The following is a 24,028-nucleotide window of genomic DNA, read 5'->3' on the forward strand; positions in this document are numbered from 1 at the left end:
TCGGACATCTGCTGGGCTCTAAACGCAAAACAACGAGTAGCCGCCTGTCTAATAGACCTCGAAAAAGCTTTCGACACAGTCTGGATCCCAGGTCTCATATACAAACTGAACAAAAAAAAGTTCCCTAAACACCTGATTAAAATGGTCTGGGACATGATCACAAACAGAACATTCGTAATGACTGAAGGTTCACACTCATCAAGCAAAGAATTCTCCATAAAAAACGGCCTACAACAAGGTACAGTAAATTCGCCGTTACTATTCAGTATCTACAACAGCGACTTACTAAACCTCTTTGATCTCAATACATCCACCCATAAACGCTCCATAGCCTTCGCAGACGACCTAATCATATACGTAACAGGCCGCAAAACCAAAACTATAAAAACGGAACTTCAAGAACTTTTTGAGAAAATAAACGACTATTACCACGCATGGAAACTAAAAATCAACATAAGCAAATGCGAAACCATACTGTTTAGACCCAAGTCAAGTGAAATCGGCCCAATAGAAAGAGAACACTGTAAAAAATTTCAGATAAGAGAAAAAACAGACAAAGGGGCCCTCATACCACACAAAAATTGCGTAAAATACTTAGGGGTAAACATAGATTACAAATTAAATTACAAGCAGCACACCGAAATTCAACTTACCAAGGCCAATAAAGCATTTGGGAAAATGAAAAATCTATTCCACTCCAAACATCTCGACAGGAAAGTAAAAATTCTATGCTATCAAGCACTAATCAGACCGATCATAACCTACGGCTGCCCAATCTGGTACAACATATCAGCCTCCCAAATGGAAAAAATTCGCATATTCGAAAGAAAATGCATCAGGGCTTGCCTGAGTACCTACAGATCCGAACACAGCGGATTCAAAAAATACATAAAAAACAAAATAATATACGACCTAGCCAACGTTCACCGCATAGACTGTCACATCCTAAAGCTAATACGAAACCACTTCGCGCAAGCGGCAAAGATAAAAGAAAATAGTTTAATCTTCAGCTGCTTATTTCCAAATGACACATACTACAAAAACACTCTGACAACAGGCTACATCCCGCCAGAAGCTTTCCCATACCTTGACGGAAAAAACTACCTGCAGGACCAAAATAACATCCCGATAATTTATCACATAAAAAGAAAAATAGGGACCCAAACTATACTTTACGAAGAAAACCTAGATGGCCAGTCCGCAGACACTAGATGGAGATACAACATGGCCCTCCCTCTGAAAGACACCAAAGACAAACATAGAAAAAAGTCAAAAAAATATTGGTGGATATTGAATCCATAATAAAATAAGGGAGAAAATCCACTAAACCGATAAAACTCAATTCTGCCCCCGTACAACACAGGTGCAAACACTGTAATTATTGCAATTCTTCTTCTTTTAAAAGAAACTTATTTATTTAATATCCCCCTCCCTCCCTTTACCCCACCCCGCCCCCAAACACCACAGCACCCAAAAATATACTACCGAAGCGTCCTGTTTTTGCGACCCAGTTTTCAGGACAAAAACAACAAGTAAAAACAAAATCACATAGAAGCTCCGCCCCCCCAGCGGCTTAAACCAAAAGACATATCCAACACAAAAAATGTAAAGCGTCAACAACATATTACAGCATGGCTACGTCGTACCGTTGCGTATCGGTACCCTTGCCTAAGACACCGTTATATAAATTCACCGTTTATTGTGAACATTATAATGTATTCAAAATTGTATATTGGGTTTTAAATAAACAGCTTTAAAAAAAAAAAAAAAAAAAAAGCACTCGTTCTCGTCCGATCACGAAAGTTAAGCAACGTAGGGCACGGATAGTACTTAGATGGGTGACCGCTTGGGAACTCCGTGTGGTGTTGGCTTTTTTTAATTTTTTCCAATTCTTCCTATTTTTCTTAATAATTTATGGTCATGTACATCGTGTTAAAAATATACTTTTAGTATTACAGCGTATGTCAATGTCGTGGTTATTCGTTATACATTCAAGTACGCTCGTTTGAAAGTCAATAGACTATTGCTGAATCACGTACAACTTATAAATTGTTGTCTAGCACGTAAGTGTAATTTCATGTACATTATACACCAGTACTGTGCGCTGTAATTCATGAACTGCACAATAGATTTAACGCACCAATTATCTATGCATCTATTACACTGATTCCTGCAGTAGTATTTACTTTCGACACTCTATGGCCGCCGTTTGCACAAAACGGCTATTTATATGTCGGATTGGCACTGGGAGTAGGGTTGTGGGCGTCAAATGAATCTTCTCGAGGATTAGCCATTGCTACGGTACACACAAGCGTAGTTTATTGCAATGATAGAATTATTACAGTCTTGACAATTGATCACGGCGATTCGGCACTCGCGACACTAGTGACGATGGTCTCGGGCTCAATAACGAATCCGCGACCAACGGGATGACAACAGAACGTACTCACAAAGTCCAAGTCTGGTAAAAACGTGAAATAACCACTGATCGCGAAGACGTTACTCTTTAATCGATGAGATCGCGAGCGAGAATGACTTTCCCGTCCCGATGATGCCACAGAGGAAAACTATATTGGGGTGTGTCTAAGGACACGAGATCATCGGATTCGTCGAGAAAAGCCTTCGTTCAGAAAGTAAGGGAAATTGGCGTTGCCGCTAATTGGTCAATCTCCATACCGGTGGTTAGAAAAAGATGCTAGCCGCCCTCGAGGGAAAGTTGCTAGTGGGAGACGCCGCTCGTTGAAAGATAGATCTCCCCTATCTTCCCGTAGTTGGGACAAAGACTGTTTGTCTGTTTGAAGGACTTTAGTTAACTAAACCTTAAGATTTATAACGGGCCCCCGGGCTAGCCGAACATGTACTGCGGAGACGCATCGACATCTGGCAATCATCTTACTCGAAGAATAGGGTCTGCGTGTGGCGAGCCACGGGACAGAAACCGTTGGAATGTTTACTGTCGCGTGTCGCCACGAATATTTCTTTTAAGGAGAGCTATAGAATTACTCCATACCTTTGTTAGGCAAAGCGTTCATCACGTGACCGCGGCTACGTTCGGCGACTGACTGTCGCCTCGAGCCCAAGCTCATTATCACAACTCTCGAACAATTACAATCGGATTGAATAACTACAATTGTTCAATTACAGCTATAGTAGACTCTAGGTTACAATGTTGCGGGATTATCCAAAATTCCAAAGGCTCCGGTGTTCTTTCATCTCCGACAAATAGATAGAAGTTACCGATAATGAAGCCAAATGCAACGAAACGGAACCCACCGTGGACCCAATAAAAAAGCCATCAAGAGAAAAATAATCACACAAAAAACAGCCAAGGAAATCAACAATAGTTTAAGACTTTTCGCTCAAAAGACGCGGAAACTCAACCCACGACCTAACCTGGTTGCCAGGACGAAAAGACTAGTAAACATCCTAGGAAACACAGTTGTAGATTATCACTCCAGCCAAGAAGAAAAGGCTAAAGAAATCGAAAACATGAAGCCCACAATAGCTACCTCGCCTCCAGCGATCATAACAAAAAACAGATTCAGTATACTACAATCTGAACCAGAGCCTCATCCACAACCGGGACCATCAAACTACTCTACTTCGAGCTCAACGCTAGAACAAATAAAAAAGAAAAACGAAATATTACGAGGCAAAATGGGAAAACACAGTCCCACCATACCACCAAAACAATCAACACCGCAGGGGCGACAGACCCCATCGTACAACCCAGGAGGCCCAGCGCCACCAGCATCGCCAAGGGGGGACCGAGTACCGGACGGACGCCCCACCAGATACACCGCAGAGGGGCGTACGAACGCCCCATTCACTACAAGGGATAACAAACCGCCGCCTATCAACATAACGCTACAAGACCCAAAGGACACGGTAACGCTCATAGAGAAAGTAGCGGGCATCAATCAGTTCATATCATATTAAAAGAATAGACTCAGGTAAACATGCACTCTACCTCCGAAACCTACCCGATTTCCACAAAGCAAAACAAATACTCCTCTCAGCTAATACAACCTCTTACACGTACACACCCAAAACAGAGAAACACCATACATACTTGTTAAAAGGTTTAGACAATAGTTACACCGAAACAGAAATACTCACAGACCTACAAGCCTTGCAAATAGACGACGTAAAATTCACAAAAGTCACACGATTCACGACAAAAAGATCAAGGGAGAACAATATATTGCTCCCAATTTACATAATACAAGTATCCTCCGACAGTAATATAAGTAACTTGTTAAAAGTTAACCATTTTAACCACTTCAGAATAAAATGGGAAAAAATAATAAAAAAAATGATGACACAACTCAATGCCACAAATGCCAGCGATTAGGTCACACAGCACAAAACTGTAACCTAAACTACCGCTGTGTTAAATGCATTGAGCCCCATGGTCCAGGCGACTGCAAAATAAAAAGAGAAAACGCAGTACCAAAGACAAAATATTCTGCGTTAACTGCAAAAACTACGGACTCCCCGCGTCATACAAAGGTTGCCCCAAACTCGTAGAGCTTCGTAAAAAGCTAGCCGATAAAATAAAAAAAGACAAGGAAACAAAGATAAAACGTGTTACGCCATGCGGCTTACCATAGGTCATATTCTTAACTGTCGATCGCGGCACTATAATGTCGCAGACGGATCGTCGTGTCTGCCCGGCAAACAAACATTGTAGTGGCAAGCGCATGGTTCATTAAGCAGGGCGACTTCCAGAAACGTCGACTCGTGGCTCGTATTTTACCTCGCGTAAAAGAATGTGGCGTGACCCGAACGTAGTGGGGGTCGCCTTCCAGAAAAAACGGAAAAAATCGAAAGGCGTTCAGAACTTTTCGAGAAGTCGAACCGTCAACACATCTCATATATCGCGCATTACATATCAACCAAAACGCAGTTATATTTTTTTTTTTTTTGTTCCATTTATGTCTTCCTAGTTAATAAGTTGTTGAAATAAACATTAATTTATTTGTGTTAATTCTGTGGAATTTCATTGAACTACCCTTATTATCATAATCGAAATAAGGGAATCGATCAGTTCGTGGCGTCGATTATTTAATCGTAACGGGAACTTACAACTCTCGTTGACGTGCTATCTAGCGATCGCGTCTCTCCGCGAACGGTCGAAACAAAACGAATTGCCCAAATAAGCCGTAAATACGTCCCAGAACTAAAGTTCTCTGACGTAGTGAAACAACAAACAAAATTGAATCAAATAATCGAAAACACAATCACAACACGATCACAATTAACAAACTTAGATCCGCGCTCAAGCCAAAGCTCAATCACAATCGATGACTCCCCCCATCTAAACATTATAAACGTTATTGAAGACTTTAAAAAAGGTATTCTCCAAGCGTTAAAAGAACAACAAATGCAATTAAATGAAATAAAAAATACACTATCAACGCACGAAGAAAGGTTCGACGCCATTGTCACGACCGGCATACTTCAAATCCGACGGACTGACGATAGAGATAAAGATGTGGCGGCACTCGGCGACAATGTATATCGCTGAAGTGCCTAATGAACCATCAACATCCCAACGGTCCTTCCACCGAAGGTTCTAGAAGAAAGAGCACGTGGCAACGATCGCGGACGCCTAGCAAATGCATGGACGGTGGGGATGTTGAGGGATGACAAAAGAAAGTAATCGGATCCGATCGAAAGTAAAATCATAAGAGTCAGTCTTAGAAAGTCACGCCTAGAGTTCGGAAGTAAATTGTAAAGTGTATTGATGTTAGAAAAAAAATAAAGTTTTCTTTTTTTATTTTTTACCTCAAATTCCTTTTTTTATTTTGTTATTTTACGTGACATTTTGGCGATCCTGCCAGGATAGTGAAAAGTGTTTGTTCGGAAACCAAAAGACATTCATCATCTACGGAAGATCGAATTATTTGGGACTACGGTCATCCGCAACAACAAAGTAACTATCACGAACCAAGTGAAGTAACAATAAAAGGTAAACTGAATTCCTGTGTACGTTACCGTGAAAGAAAATTTAGCTTCAGTAGCCAAGACTCGTCTTCGTCTGAAAATTATAAATCAGCGCAATAATGTCTAAGGCAAACGAATCTCAAACTTCAACCTCAACTGACCCAATGTTGCGAGCAATATGGGACAGTATTCAAAAACAGAACGAGAACATTGCCCTTTTACGAGAGGAAATGTTACATTTGTCTATGCAAAATGACGAAGAGAACAGACACAGGGCAGCAGAAATCGAGAATCTCGGGAAAACCGTCGCAGCGCTACGGACTGGGTTCGGATCCCCTGCGACCGATGAATTTGCTTCCATTATCACCGAAGACAATGAAAGTGCGTCGACAGCAATCAATCGTACTGTGAATATGGCAAAAGCACGCAAACTGTCAGGGTTAGCAGCTTCAGACACCCCACCTGTCCACCTCGACAGCGAACAACCCGAGGTGGAAGAAAGAGGCTATTTTTCGCCCGCTCCTCCCACTCTACGAGCTAAGGATGCAATACGCTACATCCCAACGCTCAACGGAGATGATGATGTAGGAGTTGAAGACTTCATCAAAGAAGTGAGAAGTATGAAGGATCGCTGTATGGAGCAAGATCTATTGCTAAAAGCAATAAAAGTGGAAAAAATCGTGGGGAAAGCAGCCCAAAGTATTCGCAACATTCCTATTGAGTGTTACAGTGATCTGTACGACGCACTGAGAAATAACTTAGCAGCACAAGTGACTTCGGATGAGTACCAAGAACAATTACGAGAGTTGAGACAGGGACGCGAGGAATCAGTGCAAAGTTTTAATATTCGGTTTAGAAGAATACTCAACCGTTTGCTGTACGCAGTAACCAATGAGTACCCACAACCACTAACACGTAAAATTATGACTGAAGAAATCACGAAGAAGACTGTTCGTGTGTACCTAAAGGGACTCAGACGCGACATAGGGCGAATACTATTAAGCAGTGAACCCTTGAATCTTCCGGAAGCTGAAAAAAAGGCAGCCGATGTAGAACGCTACTTGCGAGAAGAACGACAACCTAATTGGTCATGTAATCGCTTACCTTCGGTTAGTAATCGCCCCGACAACCAGCATATGCAGGTAAGACGATCTAATGTACCATCAAGATCGCCTAACACGCCAGTAGCTCAGAAACCTGCTACATTTAACCAAGTAGAAAATAGATCACCTGCTGAACGCGCACAGATGAAGTGCTTCAAGTGCGGAAAGCTGGGACACATTGCCAACAAGTGTCAAAATTTTCTACCACCGAGCCAGCGCGATCGACCACCCGCAAGAATTCAGGCAGTCCAGGAATGGGACGAAATACAAGAAACAACATCGAACCAGGAGATGGACGAACCGTACGAGACATACGAGTCAACATCGCCACGGGAAGATTACTCGCAATACCTTTGTCAACCCGAACCGAAGAGCGAGTATTTCTGGTCGACACAGGAGCAGGGATAAACCTGGTGAAACGTAACAAAACTGTCAACGCGATACAAATAGGGCCTAAACAAAAATTTTCTATGGGACGAGACAAATACGAAACTAACGAATACGTAACGAAACGAATTTTTGGACAAAATCACATTTTTCACATAGTACCGAACAATTTCCCTATTATCGAAGACGGAATCATTGGGCTACCATGTTTAGAGAAGTATAACTATTCAATATCCAATGACAAAATCCGATTAAACGACAAAACCATTTTATTTCAGAAACCAATACATTTGACTCCTGGAGAAAACAGAGTTCAAACAATCTATTTGGAAGGCAAACCAACTAAAGTATGTTTTATCAACACTGGTGAGCAAAACGTTGAAATTTCTAGCAATATTCAAAATTCTCATGACTTTTCCAACGTATCAAAACTAAAAAGTCTAGTGAGAACAGATCACATTGAAAAACCAATCCGTGAAACCATCGAAAAGATTATCCTTCATTATATTGACATCTTTAATTTAGAAACCGATCTTTTACCCTGTACTAATTTAACTCAGCACACAATTTCGTTAACCAAAGACAAAATTATTAACACACGATCGTATAGACCACCGGAATGTCACCGTGACGAGATTTCGCGACAAATAGGAGACATGTTGAAGAAAAATATTATAGAAGAATCCGAATCCCCTTATAACTCTCCGGTATGGGTAGTTCCGAAAAAATTAGACGCCTCAGGAAAACAGAAATGGAGGATAGTTATCGATTTCAGGAAACTAAATGAACTCACAGAACAAGACGCTTACCCTTTACCTGATATAGACGACATTTTAACACAACTAGGAAACGCAAAATTCTTTTCGGCGCTTGATTTATCCTCAGGATTCCATCAAATTCCAATGAACGAGAAATCTAAAAAATATACCGCTTTTTCGACACCGCAAGGGCATTTTCATTTCAATCGAATGCCATTCGGACTTAAAAACGCACCCGCTACCTTTCAAAGATTAATGGACAGAGCCTTAGCTGGACTTGTAGGAAAATACTGCTTTGTTTATTTGGATGACATAGTGATATTCGGAAAAACGATTCAAGAACATAACGAAAACCTCGCGATAGTATTTCAGAGACTCAGAGAATTAGGACTTAAATTGCAACCGGACAAATGTGAATTCGTAAAACCGGAATTAGAATACTTAGGCCATGTAGTTTCATCCGAAGGAGTCAAACCAAACCCCAAGAAATTAGACGCTGTAAAAAACTTTCGATTACCCCGCAATGCCACGGACGTGAAATCATTCTTAGGTTTAGCAGGTTATTATCGCAAATTTATTCGAAACTTTTCCAAAATCGCGAAAAGCCTTACAGACTTAACAAAAAAGGACACACCATTCCATTGGACTGACAAACACCAGATTAGCTTTGATACTTTAAAAGACAAACTCTGTAATTTCCCAATATTAGCTTATCCTGACTTTAACAAAACCTTTACCTTAACTACCGACGCAAGTAACGAAGGACTAGGAGCAATACTGTCGCAAGACGGTCATCCTTGTTGTTACATTTCAAGAACACTGAATCCACCCGAACGAAACTATACCACGACAGAAAAGGAACTCTTAGCCATCGTATGGGCCGTGAAAAGATTAAGACAATATTTGTTAGGACGACGCTTCATTATTCGAACCGACCACCAAGCTCTTAAGTGGCTACACAATTGCAAAGACCCTTCTAGCAGACTGATTCGTTGGAGACTTAGACTCGAAGAATATGACTATGAAATCGAATATACAAAGGGTAAAGATAACACAGCTGCAGACGCTTTATCTAGAGTTCACGCACTAACTCGCGACGAAGTAGTTAACCTCGACCTAGTAATTGATCACACTAATTCATTCAACGCATGGAAAGACAACAACGAGAATCCGAAACTCTTAGAAATTAAACCAAATGACCAAACATTTTACCAATTAACTCGAAACGACTTAGGAGAATACGACGAGACACTTTGGATCAGAAGACTTTACAAAATTCTTAAAGATACAACAAAAATCGGCATAGGAAATAACGACTTCACTGAATTAGAGAAAACACAGATTAAACTCATGCTAATATATTTTAACGACACGTACAAGAAAATTACTTATGCACCTAATCCCATCTTAAAACTAGACGAAAACGAAATAATACAAGCAATAAAGGAAAACCATAACGACACCGTAGGACATTTAGGGATACAGAAAACGTATCAACGGATCAAGGATAAATTCAAAATTTCCGGACTTTTAGAAAGAGTAGAAAACTTTGTGAAAACATGCGACACATGTCAAAAGGAGAAACTAACACGTATCAGACCCAAAGAATCCCCACAAATCTCAGACACGCCACTTAACCCTAACGACAAAATCGCTATGGACATCATAGGACCGATGACGAAAACCAAACGCGGAAACCAATACATACTTTCAATACACGATGAACTTACGAAATATCTGATACTAGTTCCCCTTAAAACGCAACGAACTGAATCCATAATTAACGCGCTTATTGAACACTATATTTACATATTTTCGGCACCAAAAACGATCCTAACAGATCAGGGACAAAATTTTGTTAGTGATTTAATGACGAAATTTGAAGAAGCTTTTAAAATCAAACACATCAAAACAACTTCATTTCACCCACAAAGTAACGGATCCCTCGAAAGAACGCATGCCTCAGTTAAAGATTTAATTCGTACTGCATTACACGACAATGACAAAGAATGGGATGAAGTACTTAATTTCATTTGTTTAGGGTACAACACCGCGAAACATGAAGGAACAGGATTCTCTCCCTTTGAATTGACCTTTGGGCGAAAAGCTAACTTACCTTCCGCAATATCCAAATTTCCCACACTTACCTATGATGATATGTACTCACTTTGGCAAAAACAGTTGAATAAATATTGGGAAACAGCTCACAAAACACTTATTCAGAATAAGCAACGATACAAGCGAGACCAAGAAAGAAAGATTGTTAAAACTCAGACTGTGTTTAGGAAAGGAGACTTTGTTTTAATTCACAACGACCATAAAAGAGATAAGTTGGACATTGAATGGTTAGGACCCTACAGAATTAACGATGTGAAAACTCCTTATTACATTATTTCTATCGACAATGCTAAGAAAAAGATACATGGTAACCGATTGAAAGCGTACTTTTTTCAGGATAATGCTGACCCTAGCACTAGTAACAATACCCTTAATTAGTTGCCTTAAATTCACGGGATAGGAATTACGCTTTGTAAACAAACCCAACCAATTCACGATCGAAAACTACAACATGATTACGCCTCTGAAATTATTAGCTTCTCGAACACTAACAAATATTGTAAAATTGCTATATTTAAGATTAACGAAATAACTTTTGTACCATAACATGCAGAAAATCAATTCATAGCGATTCCTGAAAAAAAAGCATAAACATATCCTTTGATCTACATTTAAATAATTCCATTCTACTACGATCTTAGAGGACCAAGATCAATCTAACCAGGGGGGTATGTCACGACCGGCATACTTCAAATCCGACGGACTGACGATAGAGATAAAGATGTGGCGGCACTCGGCGACAATGTATATCGCTGAAGTGCCTAATGAACCATCAACATCCCAACGGTCCTTCCACCGAAGGTTCTAGAAGAAAGAGCACGTGGCAACGATCGCGGACGCCTAGCAAATGCATGGACGGTGGGGATGTTGAGGGATGACAAAAGAAAGTAATCGGATCCGATCGAAAGTAAAATCATAAGAGTCAGTCTTAGAAAGTCACGCCTAGAGTTCGGAAGTAAATTGTAAAGTGTATTGATGTTAGAAAAAAAATAAAGTTTTCTTTTTTTATTTTTTACCTCAAATTCCTTTTTTTATTTTGTTATTTTACGTGACACCATCTTCAGCACTTTCAATAGTACAGATGACGAATAACCAAAACATGCCAAACCAACAATCACAGCAAAAAACACATAAATTTAACCTAAAGCATCTGAAAATAATTGCAATAAATGCTAACTCTTTAATTTCAAACCAAAAAAGATACAGTATGCTAACCCTAATAAATAAAGAAGCCCCCGATATGGTACTCATCTAAGAAACAAAACTAAACAAAAGACACAATGTACACTTCAAACACTACTCCATGATAAGTCACGACAGACCGAACGCCAGTCAAGGAGGAGGAACAGCGATCCTCATAGAAAAACCCTATAAAATACAAAACAATTCTAATTGATAAAATAACAAGTTTCAAAACCTTGGAAACAACGATCATAAAAATAAAAATAAGCAATAAGGAAAATTTATTCATCATTGCAGCCTACGCAACCTACGGAAACCAGAAAGAATTTAACTACGAATTCAATAATCTTTTCGAACACTTACAGCTCAACAAACCGGAAAACTACTATATAATAGCAGGAGACCTTAACGCAAAATATACAAGCTGGAAAAACGAAATAAACAACACGAGAGGCAACTTCATTAGAAACTGGCTAGACAATAAAAGCATCCACTACAAAACAAACTTATACAGCTCCGAGCTACCCTCTTACCCAAAAGGAGGCTCATACCTGGACATATGCCTAGCAGATGCACGACTAAAATTCCAAAACCTACGTCCAAATAACACCCTCAAAACCTTAGCCTATGACAGTGACCATAACGCCCTAGTATTTCACGTAAACAAAAACACATCTGACCTCCTAACACTCGAAACTCAGCCCGAGACACCCAGGTACAATTACAAAAAGACAGACTGGAAAAAGTTCCAAAACACACTCGAACAAAACTGCGACCTAAAGATCTACAACAACGTCAACCTAACAAATAGACAAATCGACTCATTCATAGATGAAATAGAAAAACATACACAAATCGCTCTCCAAAAATCCGTGCCAAACATAAAACAAAAAAATTCATGCGAGCCCTATATCAACAATAAAATAAAAGATCTACATCGAGATAAAAGCTACATACTCTCCAAAATAAACAATATAAAATTTAACTATTCTTACGACAAAAGAGAAGAATTAGAATTCCCAAAGTACCTACTATACAGAATAAAAGCGCAACTGAAACAAGAATTCGCAAATTCCATAAACCATTACTGGACAAACAAAATAAAAAACATCTCCAAAAACGACTCAGCAAACATGTTCCCACAAATAAATCAAATCTTTAGACCAAAAGAACAAAACCCCATCCCACCTCTCAAATTGCCCCCAGAAAATGCCTCCCTCATCCAAGAAGCAGGTATAACGATACACAACACCATCAAAGACACCGATGGTAACTTCATAATATCTAAAACAATAGAAAAACTAGACATTATCGGCACCCACTTTTCCAAAATACACACACAAAACGAACACATGGGCCGAGAAGAACTAAACAGAATTATCATCGCCGCAACAAACAAACTCAAAAATGAATTGGAACAAGACAAAACGCTAAACAAAACAGTCTGCACATTCTCAAACGAAAACACCGCAGACAACCCCAAGCAACCAGATCCAGAAATAAACTACTTCACAAATTACATTCAACTAAACACAATCTTCTCCAAACTAAACAACAAAAAATCCTCCGGCTTCGACGGCATCCCAAACATTTTACTCAAGCGCCTACCGAACGAAATAAAATGGTATTACACAGTACTCTTCGACAATGCTCTAAACAACATATATTTCCCCAGAAAATGGAAAAAAGCCAAATTGATAGCTATAACAAAAAAAGATAAAGACGGCTCATCGCCCGCAAACCTACGACCCATAAGTCTCCTCCCCAACATAAGCAAAGTATTTGAAATAATCATAAACAACCCCCTAACCTCCTTCTGCACAAAAAATGACATAATCCCAGAGAACCAATTCGGCTTCCGACACAAACACTCCACAATTCGCGCAATAAACAAACTTACGTCGGACATCTGCTGGGCCCTAAACGCAAAACAACGAGTAGCCGCCTGCTTAATAGACCTCGAAAAAGCTTTCGACAAAGTTTGGATTCCAGGTCTCATATACAAATTGATCAAGAAAAATTTTCCTAAATACCTGATTAAAATAGTCTGGGACATGATCACAAGCAGAACATTCGTAATGACTGAAGGTTCACACTCATCAAGCAAATAATTCTCCATAAAAAACGGTCTACAACAAGGTACAGTAAATTCCCCGTTACTTTTCAGTATTTACAACAATGACTTACTAAATCTCTTTAATCTCAATACATCCACCCATAAACGCTCCATAGTCTTCGCAGATGACCTAATCATCTACGTAACACACAAAACGTTTGCACAAAACGGCTATTTATATGTCGGATTGGCACTGGGAGTAGGGTTGTGGGCGTCAAATGAATCTTCTCGAGGATTAGCCATTGCTACGGTACACACAAGCGTAGTTTATTGCAATGATAGAATTATTACAGTCTTGACAATTGATCACGGCGATTCGGCACTCGCGACACTAGTGACGATGGTCTCGGGCTCAATAACGAATCCGCGACCAACGGGATGACAACAGAACGTACTCACAAAGTCCAAGTCTGGTAAAAACGTGAAATAACCACTGATCGCGAAGACGTTACTCTTTAATCGATGAGATCGCGAGCGAGAATGACTTTCCCGTCCCGATGATGCCACAGAGGAAAACTATATTGGGGTGTGTCTAAGGACACGAGGTCATCGGATTCGTCGAGAAAAGCCTTCGTTCAGAAAGTAAGGGAAATTGGCGTTGCCGCTAATTGGTCAATCTCCATACCGGTGGTTAGAAAAAGATGCTAGCCGCCCTCGAGGGAAAGTTGCTAGTGGGAGACGCCGCTCGTTGAAAGATAGATCTCCCCTATCTTCCCGTAGTTGGGACAAAGACTGTTTGTCTGTTTGAAGGACTTTAGTTAACTAAACCTTAAGATTTATAACGGGCCCCCGGGCTAGCCGAACATGTACTGCGGAGACGCATCGACATCTGGCAATCATCTTACTCGAAGAATAGGGTCTGCGTGTGGCGAGCCACGGGACAGAAACCGTTGGAATGTTTACTGTCACGTGTCGCCACGAATATTTCTTTTAAGGAGAGCTATAGAATTACTCCATACCTTTGTTAGGCAAAGCGTTCATCCCGTGACCGCGGCTACGTTCGGCGACTGACTGTCGCCTCGAGCCCAAGCTCATTATCACAACTCTCGAACAATTACAATCGGATTGAATAACTACAATTGTTCAATTACAGCTATAGTAGACTCTAGGTTACAATGTTGCGGGATTATCCAAAATTCCAAAGGCTCCGGTGTTCTTTCATCTCCGACAAATAGATAGAAGTTACCGATAATGAAGCCAAATGCAACGAAACGGAACCCACCGTGGACCCAATAAAAAAGCCATCAAGAGAAAAATAATCACACAAAAAACAGCCAAGGAAGTCAACAATAGTTTAAGACTTTTCGCTCAAAAGACGCGGAAACTCAACCCACGACCAAACCTGGTTGCCAGGACGAAAAGACTAGTAAACATCCTAGGAAACACAGTTGTAGATTATCACTCCAGCCAAGAAGAAAAGGCTAAAGAAATCGAAAACATGAAGCCCACAATAGCTACCTCGCCTCCAGCGATCATAACAAAAAACAGATTCAGTATACTACAATCTGAACCAGAGCCTCATCCACAACCGGGACCATCAAACTACTCTACTTCGAGCTCAACGCTAGAACAAATAAAAAAGAGAAACGAAATATTACGAGGCAAAATGGGAAAACACAGTCCCACCATACCACCAAAACAATCAACACCGCAGGGGCGACAGACCCCATCGTACAACCCAGGAGGCCCAGCGCCACCAGCATCGCCAAGGGGGGACCGAGTACCGGACGGACGCCCCACCAGATACACCGCAGAGGGGCGTACGAACGCCCCATTCACTACAAGGGATAACAAACCGCCGCCTATCAACATAACGCTACAAGACCCAAAGGACACGGTAACGCTCATAGAGAAAGTAGCGGGCATCAATCAGTTCATATCATATTAAAAGAATAGACTCAGGTAAACATGCACTCTACCTCCGAAACCTACCCGATTTCCACAAAGCAAAACAAATACTCCTCTCAGCTAATACAACCTCTTACACGTACACACCCAAAACAGAGAAACACCATACATACTTGTTAAAAGGTTTAGACAATAGTTACACCGAAACAGAAATACTCACAGACCTACAAGCCTTGCAAATAGACGACATAAAATTCACAAAAGTCACACGATTCACGACAAAAAGATCAAGGGAGAACAATATATTGCTCCCAATTTACATAATACAAGTATCCTCCGACAGTAATATAAGTAACTTGTTAAAAGTTAACCATTTTAACTACTTCAGAATAAAATGGGAAAAAATAATAAAAAAAATGATGACACAACTCAATGCCACAAATGCCAGCGATTAGGTCACACAGCACAAAACTGTAACCTAAACTACCGCTGTGTTAAATGCATTGAGCCCCATGGTCCAGGCGACTGCAAAATAAAAAGAGAAAACGCAGTACCAAAGACAAAATATTCTGCGTTAACTGCAAAAACTACGGACTCCCCGCGTCATACAAAGGTTGCCCCAAACTCGTAGAGCTTCGTAAAAAGCTAGCCGATAAAATAAAAAAAGACAAGGAAACAAAGATAAAACGTGTTACGCCATGCGGCTTACCATAGGTCATATTCTTAACTGTCGATCGCGGCACTATAATGTCGCAGACGGATCGTCGTGTCTGCCCGGCAAACAAACATTGTAGTGGCAAGCGCATGGTTCATTAAGCAGGGCGACTTCCAGAAACGTCGACTCGTGGCTCGTATTTTACCTCGCGTAAAAGAATGTGGCGTGACCCGAACGTAGTAGGGGTCGCCTTCCAGAAAAACGGAAAAAATCGAAAGGCGTTCAGAACTTTTCGAGAAGTCGAACCGTCAACACATCTCATATATCGCGCATTACATATCAACCAAAACGCAGTTATATTTTTTTTTTTTGTTCCATTTATGTCTTCCTAGTTAATAAGTTGTTGAAATAAACATTAATTTATTTGTGTTAATTCTGTGGAATTTCATTGAACTACCCTTATTATCATAATCGAAATAAGGGAATCGATCAGTTCGTGGCGTCGATTATTTAATCGTAACGGGAACTTACAACTCTCGTTGACGTGCTATCTAGCGATCGCGTCTCTCCGCGAACGGTCGAAACAAAACGAATTGCCCAAATAAGCCGTAAATACGTCCCAGAACTAAAGTTCTCTGACGTAGTGAAACAACAAACAAAATTAAATCAAATAATCGAAAACACAATCACAACACGATCACAATTAACAAACTTAGATCCGCGCTCAAGCCAAAGCTCAATCACAATCGATGACTCCCCCCATCTAAACATTATAAACGTTATTGAAGACTTTAAAAAAGGTATTCTCCAAGCGTTAAAAGAACAACAAATGCAATTAAATGAAATAAAAAATACACTATCAACGCACGAAGAAAGGTTCGACGCCATCTTCAGCACTTTCAATAGTACAGATGACGAATAACCAAAACATGCCAAACCAACAATCACAGCAAAAAACACATAAATTTAACCTAAAGCATCTGAAAATAATTGCAATAAATGCTAACTCTTTAATTTCAAACCAAAAAAGATACAGTATGCTAACCCTAATAAATAAAGAAGCCCCCGATATGGTACTCATCTAAGAAACAAAACTAAACAAAAGACACAATGTACACTTCAAACACTACTCCATGATAAGTCACGACAGACCGAACGCCAGTCAAGGAGGAGGAACAGCGATCCTCATAAAAAAACCCTATAAAATACAAAACAATTCTAATTGATAAAATAACAAGTTTCAAAACCTTGGAAACAACGATCATAAAAATAAAAATAAGCAATAAGGAAAATTTATTCATCATTGCAGCCTACGCAACCTACGGAAACCAGAAAGAATTTAACTACGAATTCAATAATCTTTTCGAACACTTACAGCTCAACAAACCGGAAAACTACTATATAATAGCAGGAGACCTTAACGCAAAATATACAAGCTGGAAAAACGAAATAAACAACACGAGAGGCAACTTCATTAGAAACTGGCTAGACAATAAAAGCATCCACTACAAAACAAACTTATACAGCTCCGAGCTACCCTCTTACCCAAAAGGAGGCTCATACCTGGACATATGCCTAGCAGATGCACGACTAAAATTCCAAAACCTACGTCCAAATAACACCCTCAAAACCTTAGCCTATGACAGTGACCATAACGCCCTAGTATTTCACGTAAACAAAAACACATCTGACCTCCTAACACTCGAAACTCAGCCCGAGACACCCAGGTACAATTACAAAAAGACAGACTGGAAAAAGTTCCAAAACACACTCGAACAAAACTGCGACCTAAAGATCTACAACAACGTCAACCTAACAAATAGACAAATCGACTCATTCATAGATGAAATAGAAAAACATACACAAATCGCTCTCCAAAAATCCGTGCCAAACATAAAACAAAAAAATTCATGCGAGCCCTATATCAACAATAAAATAAAAGATCTACATCGAGATAAAAGCTACATACTCTCCAAAATAAACAATATAAAATTTAACTATTCTTACGACAAAAGAGAAGAATTAGAATTCCCAAAGTACCTACTATACAGAATAAAAGCGCAACTGAAACAAGAATTCGCAAATTCCATAAACCATTACTGGACAAACAAAATAAAAAACATCTCCAAAAACGACTCAGCAAACATGTTCCCACAAATAAATCAAATCTTTAGACCAAAAGAACAAAACCCCATCCCACCTCTCAAATTGCCCCCAGAAAATGCCTCCCTCATCCAAGAAGCAGGTATAACGATACACAACACCATCAAAGACACCGATGGTAACTTCATAATATCTAAAACAATAGAAAAACTAGACATTATCGGCACCCACTTTTCCAAAATACACACACAAAACGAACACATGGGCCGAGAAGAACTAAACAGAATTATCATCGCCGCAACAAACAAACTCAAAAATGAATTGGAACAAGACAAAACGCTAAACAAAACAGTCTGCACATTCTCAAACGAAAACACCGCAGACAACCCCAAGCAACCAGATCCAGAAATAAACTACTTCACAAATTACATTCAACTAAACACAATCTTCTCCAAACTAAACAACAAAAAATCCTCCGGCTTCGACGGCATCCCAAACATTTTACTCAAGCGCCTACCGAACGAAATAAAATGGTATTACACAGTACTCTTCGACAATGCTCTAAACAACATATATTTCCCCAGAAAATGGAAAAAAGCCAAATTGATAGCTATAACAAAAAAAGATAAAGACGGCTCATCGCCCGCAAACCTACGACCCATAAGTCTCCTCCCCAACATAAGCAAAGTATTTGAAATAATCATAAACAACCCCCTAACCTCCTTCTGCACAAAAAATGACATAATCCCAGAGAACCAATTCGGCTTCCGACACAAACACTCCACAATTCGCGCAATAAACAAACTTACGTCGGACATCTGCTGGGCCCTAAACGCAAAACAACGAGTAGCCGCCTGCTTAATAGACCTCGAAAAAGCTTTCGACAAAGTTTGGATTCCAGGTCTCATATACAAATTGATCAAGAAAAATTTTCCTAAATACCTGATTAAAATAGTCTGGGACATGATCACAAGCAGAACATTCGTAATGACTGAAGGTTCACACTCATCAAGCAAATAATTCTCCATAAAAAACGGTCTACAACAAGGTACAGTAAATTCCCCGTTACTTTTCAGTATTTACAACAATGACTTACTAAATCTCTTTAATCTCAATACATCCACCCATAAACGCTCCATAGTCTTCGCAGATGACCTAATCATCTACGTAACAGGCCGCAAAACCAAAACAATAAAAACGGAACTCCAAGAACTTTTTGAGAAAATAAATGACTATTACCACGTACGGAAACTAAAAATCAACATAAGCAAATGCGAAACCATACTGTTTAGACCCAAGTCAAGTGAAATCGGCCCAATAGAAAGAGAATACTGCAAAAAATTTTAACTAAGAGAAAGAACAGACAAAGGGGCTCTCATACCACACACAATGAGTGGGGGGGGGGGCTGATATGTTGTACCAGATTGGGCAGCCGTAGGTTATGATCGGTCCGATTAGTGCTTGATAGCATAGTATTTTTACTTTGCTGTCGAGATGTTTGGAGTAGAATAGTTTTTTTATTTTCCAGAATGCTTTATTGGCCTTAGTAAGTTGAATTTCGGAGTGCTACTTGTAGTTTAATTTATAGTCTATGTTTACTCCTAGGTATTTTACGCAATTTTTGTGTGGTATGAGAGCCCCTTTGTCTTTTTTTTCTCTTAGTTGAAATTTTTTGCAGTATTCTCTTTCTATTGGGCCGATTTTACTTGACTTGGGTCTAAACAGTATGGTTTCGCATTTGCTTATTTTGATTTTTAGTTTCCATGCGTGGTAATAGTCTTCTGCACAAAAAATGACATAATCCCAGAGAATCAATTCGGCTTCCGACACAAACACTCCACAATTCGCGCAATAAACAAACTTACGTCGGACATCTTCTGGGCTCTAAACGCAAAACAACGAATAGCCTCCTGCCTTGAAAAAGCATTCGATATAGTAAGAATTTTAGGCCTTATATACAAAGTATGTACTTCTTTGGGCAATAAACGTTATGATTAAAATTAAAAAAGCACTGGTTTTCGTCTGATCACGAAAGTTAAGCAACGCTAGGCACGGATGGTTGACCGCTTGGGAACTCCGTGTTGTATTGGTTTGTTTATTTTTCCAAATTTTTTTTATTTTTGCTTTTCTTAATAATCTATCTTTAATAATCTATAATATAAGCATCGAAAAAAAGAAATGTTTTAGTACTACGCGACTATAACCATACATTATGTCATTCTCACTTTTACATACATCTGTTTTTTTAATATTCTTTTTTCCTGAATATTAAGAGCAAGTAACAAAACTACTTACTTCAGCCAACTCTCATACCACGTTGAGTGCACTCGTTCTCGTCTGAGTCGACTGTTGACCACCGAGCGGGACGGACCCCTCGGAGCGCGCGTCGGAGTAGACTAATACCCACTAAAGTAGAAGGACCAAGTGACAAAATAGTGACAAAAAAAAGTGAAAAATACGGCATCGACATCATCTCCATAAATACAAATAAGAACAAAAAGAAAATAAAATAAGATAAGACAAAATAAAACTGTACAAAAAAATAAAAGCTACCGATTATGAAGCCAAGAGCAACGAAACGGAACCCACCGTAGACCCAATGAAAAAAGCCACCAAGAGAAAAATAATTATACATAAAACAGCCAGGGAAATCAACAGCATCCTAAGACTACCCGCGCAAAAGACGCGGAAACTCAACCCACAACCTAACCTGGTTGCCAGGGCAAAAAGTCTAGCAAACATCCCAGGAAACACTATTGTAGATTATCACCCCAACCAAGAAGAAAAGGCTAACGAAACCAAAAACATGAAACCCACAAGAGCTACTTCGCCTCCAGCGATAGCAACAAAAAATAGATTCAGCATATTACAAGCTGAACCAGAGCCTCACCTACAACCGGGACCATCAAGCCACTCCACCTGGAAATCAACGCTAGAACAAATAAGAAAGAAAAACGAAACATTACGAGGAAAAACGGGAAGACACGGTCCCACCACGTCACCGGAACAATCGGCGCAGCAAGGGCAACGCACCCCACCGCACAACCCAGGAGGCCCGGCGCCTCCAACACCGCCAAGGGGGGACCGAGCACCTGACGGACGCCCCACCGGATGCTCCGCGAAGGAGCGCACGAGCACCCCACCCACCACAAGAGACAACAGGCCGCCACCCATCAACATAATCCTACAAGACCCCAAGGACACCGTAACGCTCATAGAGAAAGTAGCGGACATTAAACAATTTCACATTAAAAGAATACACGCAGGTAAACACGCACTCTACCTCCAAAACCTACCCGATTTCCATAAAGCAAAACAAACTCTCCTCTCAGCTAACACAACCTTCTACACGTATACACCCAAAATAGAGAAACACCACACATACTTGCTAAAAGGTTTAGACAATAGCTACACGGAAACAGAAATACTCACAGACCTACAAGCTCTACAAATAAACGACGTCCAGTTTACAAAAGTCTCACGATTTACGACAAAAAAATCAAGGGAGAACAATATATTGCTCCCAATCTACATAATACAGCTATCCCCCGACAGCAATATAAACAATCTTCTAAAAATAAACCATTTTAACTACTACAAGATAAAATGGGAAAAAATAATAAAAAAACAGGATGACATAACTCAATGCCACAAATGCCAGCGACTAGGCCACACAGCGCAAAACTGCAACCTAAACTACCGCTGTGTTAAATGCAGTGAGCCCCATGGTCCAGGCGACTGCAAAATAAAAAGGGAAAACGCAGTAACCAAAGACAAAATATTCTGCGTCAACTGCAAAAACTACGGACACCCCGCGTCATACAAAGGTTGCCCCAAACTCGTAGAGCTTCGTAAAAAGCTGGCCGATAAAATAAAAAAAGACAAAGAAGCAAAGACACAACGAATTGCCCGAATAAGCCGCAAATACATCCCAGAACTAAAGTTCTCCGACGTAGTGAAGCAGCAAACAACACTAAATCAAACAACCAAAATCTTCCCACAATCAGCAAACTTAGATCCGCGTTCAAGCCAAAGCCCAATCACAACCGATAGCTCCCCCCATCTAAACATTATAAACGTTATCGAAGACTTTAAAAAAGGCATCCTCCAAGCGTTAAAAGAACAACAAATACAATTAAACGAAATAAAAAACACCCTATCAACGCACGAAGAAAGGTTCGACGCCATCTTCAGCACCTTCAATAGCACAGACGACGAATAACCAAAACACGCCAAACCAACAACCACAGCAAAAAACACATAAACTTAACCTAAAACATCTGAAAATAATCGCAATAAATGCTAATTCTTTAATTTCAAACCAAAAAAGATACAGTATGCTAACCCTACTAAATAAAGAAGCCCCCGATATGGTACTCATCTCAGAAACAAAACTAAACAAAAGACACAAGGTACACTTCAAAAACTAGACCATGATAAGACACGACAGACCGAACGCCAGTCAAGGAGGAGGAACAGCGATCCTCATAAAAAACCCCATAAAATACAAAACGATAATAATTGACAAAATAACAAGTTTCAGAACCTTAGAAACAACGATCATAAAAATAAAAATAAGCAATAAGGATAATTTATTCATCATTGCAGCCTACGCAACCTACGGAGGCCAGAAAGAATTTAACTACGAATTCAATAATCTTTTCGAACTCTTGCAGCTCAACAAACCGGAAAACTACTATATAATAGCAGGAGACCTTAACGCAAAACATACAAGCTGGAAAAATGAAATAAACAACACGAGAGGCAACTTCATTAGAAACTGGCTAGACAATAAAAGCATCCACTACAAAACAAACTTATACAGCTCCGAGCTACCCTCTTACCCAAAAGGAGGCTCATACCTGGACATATGCCTAGCAGATGCGCGACTAAAATTCCAAAACCTGCGTCCAAACAATACCCTAAAAACCTTAGCCTATGACAGTGACCATAACGCCCTAGTATTTCAAATTAACAAAAGCACATCTGACTTCCTAACACTCGAAACCCAGACCGAGACACCCAGGTACAACTACAAAAAGACAGACTGGAAAAAGTTCCAAAACACACTCGAACAAAACTGCGACCTAAAGATCTACAACAACGTCAACCTAACAAACAGACAAATCGACTCGTTCTTAGACGAAATAGAAAAACACACACAAATCGCACTCCAAAAATCCGTGCCAATCATAAAACAAAAAAACTCATGCGAGCCCTATATAAACAATAAAATAAAAGATCTACAGCGAGATAAAAGCTACATACTGTCCAAAATAAACAATATAAAACTCAACTATTCCTACGACAAAAGAGAAGAATTAGAATTCCTAAAGTTCCTACTACACAGAATAAAAGCGAAACTGAAACAAAAATTCGCAATTTCTATAAACCATTACTGGACAAACAAAATAAAAAACATCTCCAAGAACGACTCAGCCAACATGTTCCCACAAATAAATCAAATCTTTAGACCAAAAGAACAAAACCCCATCCCACCTCTCAAGCTGCCCCCAGAAAATGCCTCCCTCATCCAAGAAGCAGGTATAACGATACTCAACACCATCAAAGACACCGATGGTAACTTCATAATATCTAAAACAATAGAAAAACTAGACATTATCGGCACCCACTTCTCCAAAATACATACGCAAAACGAACACATGGGCCGAGAACAACTAAACAGAATTATCATCGCCGAAACAAACAAACTCAAAAATGAAATGGAACAAGACAAAATGATAAACAAAACAGTCTGCACATTCTCAAACGAAAACACCGCAGACAATCCCAAACAACCAGATCCAGA

The 24,028-nt window shown here is 39.8% G+C and overlaps 1 long non-coding RNA gene across 3 annotated transcripts in view; it reads right to left on the reverse strand.

The window, feature by feature from the left end:
* The window catches only part of LOC126872695 (uncharacterized), a 46,821-nt gene extending 23,109 nt beyond the window's left edge, over nt 1–23,712 (reverse strand). Inside the window, exons 1-2 of one of the 3 annotated variants that reach the window (XR_007692131.1) lie at nt 23,234–23,712; nt 17,722–17,824 (exon numbers count right to left, since the gene is read on the reverse strand). This is a non-coding gene — a long non-coding RNA (uncharacterized LOC126872695). Of the gene's footprint in view, nt 1–12,090; nt 12,178–17,721; nt 17,825–23,210 lie in introns of all 3 variants that reach the window. The other 2 variants (XR_007692133.1, XR_007692132.1) reach the window with 2 other exon arrangements.
* Nucleotides 23,713–24,028: the final 316 nt, after the last annotated feature.

Source organism: Bombus huntii, chromosome 13, assembly GCF_024542735.1.
Source record: "Bombus huntii isolate Logan2020A chromosome 13, iyBomHunt1.1, whole genome shotgun sequence".
NCBI lineage: Eukaryota > Metazoa > Arthropoda > Insecta > Hymenoptera > Apidae > Bombus > Bombus huntii.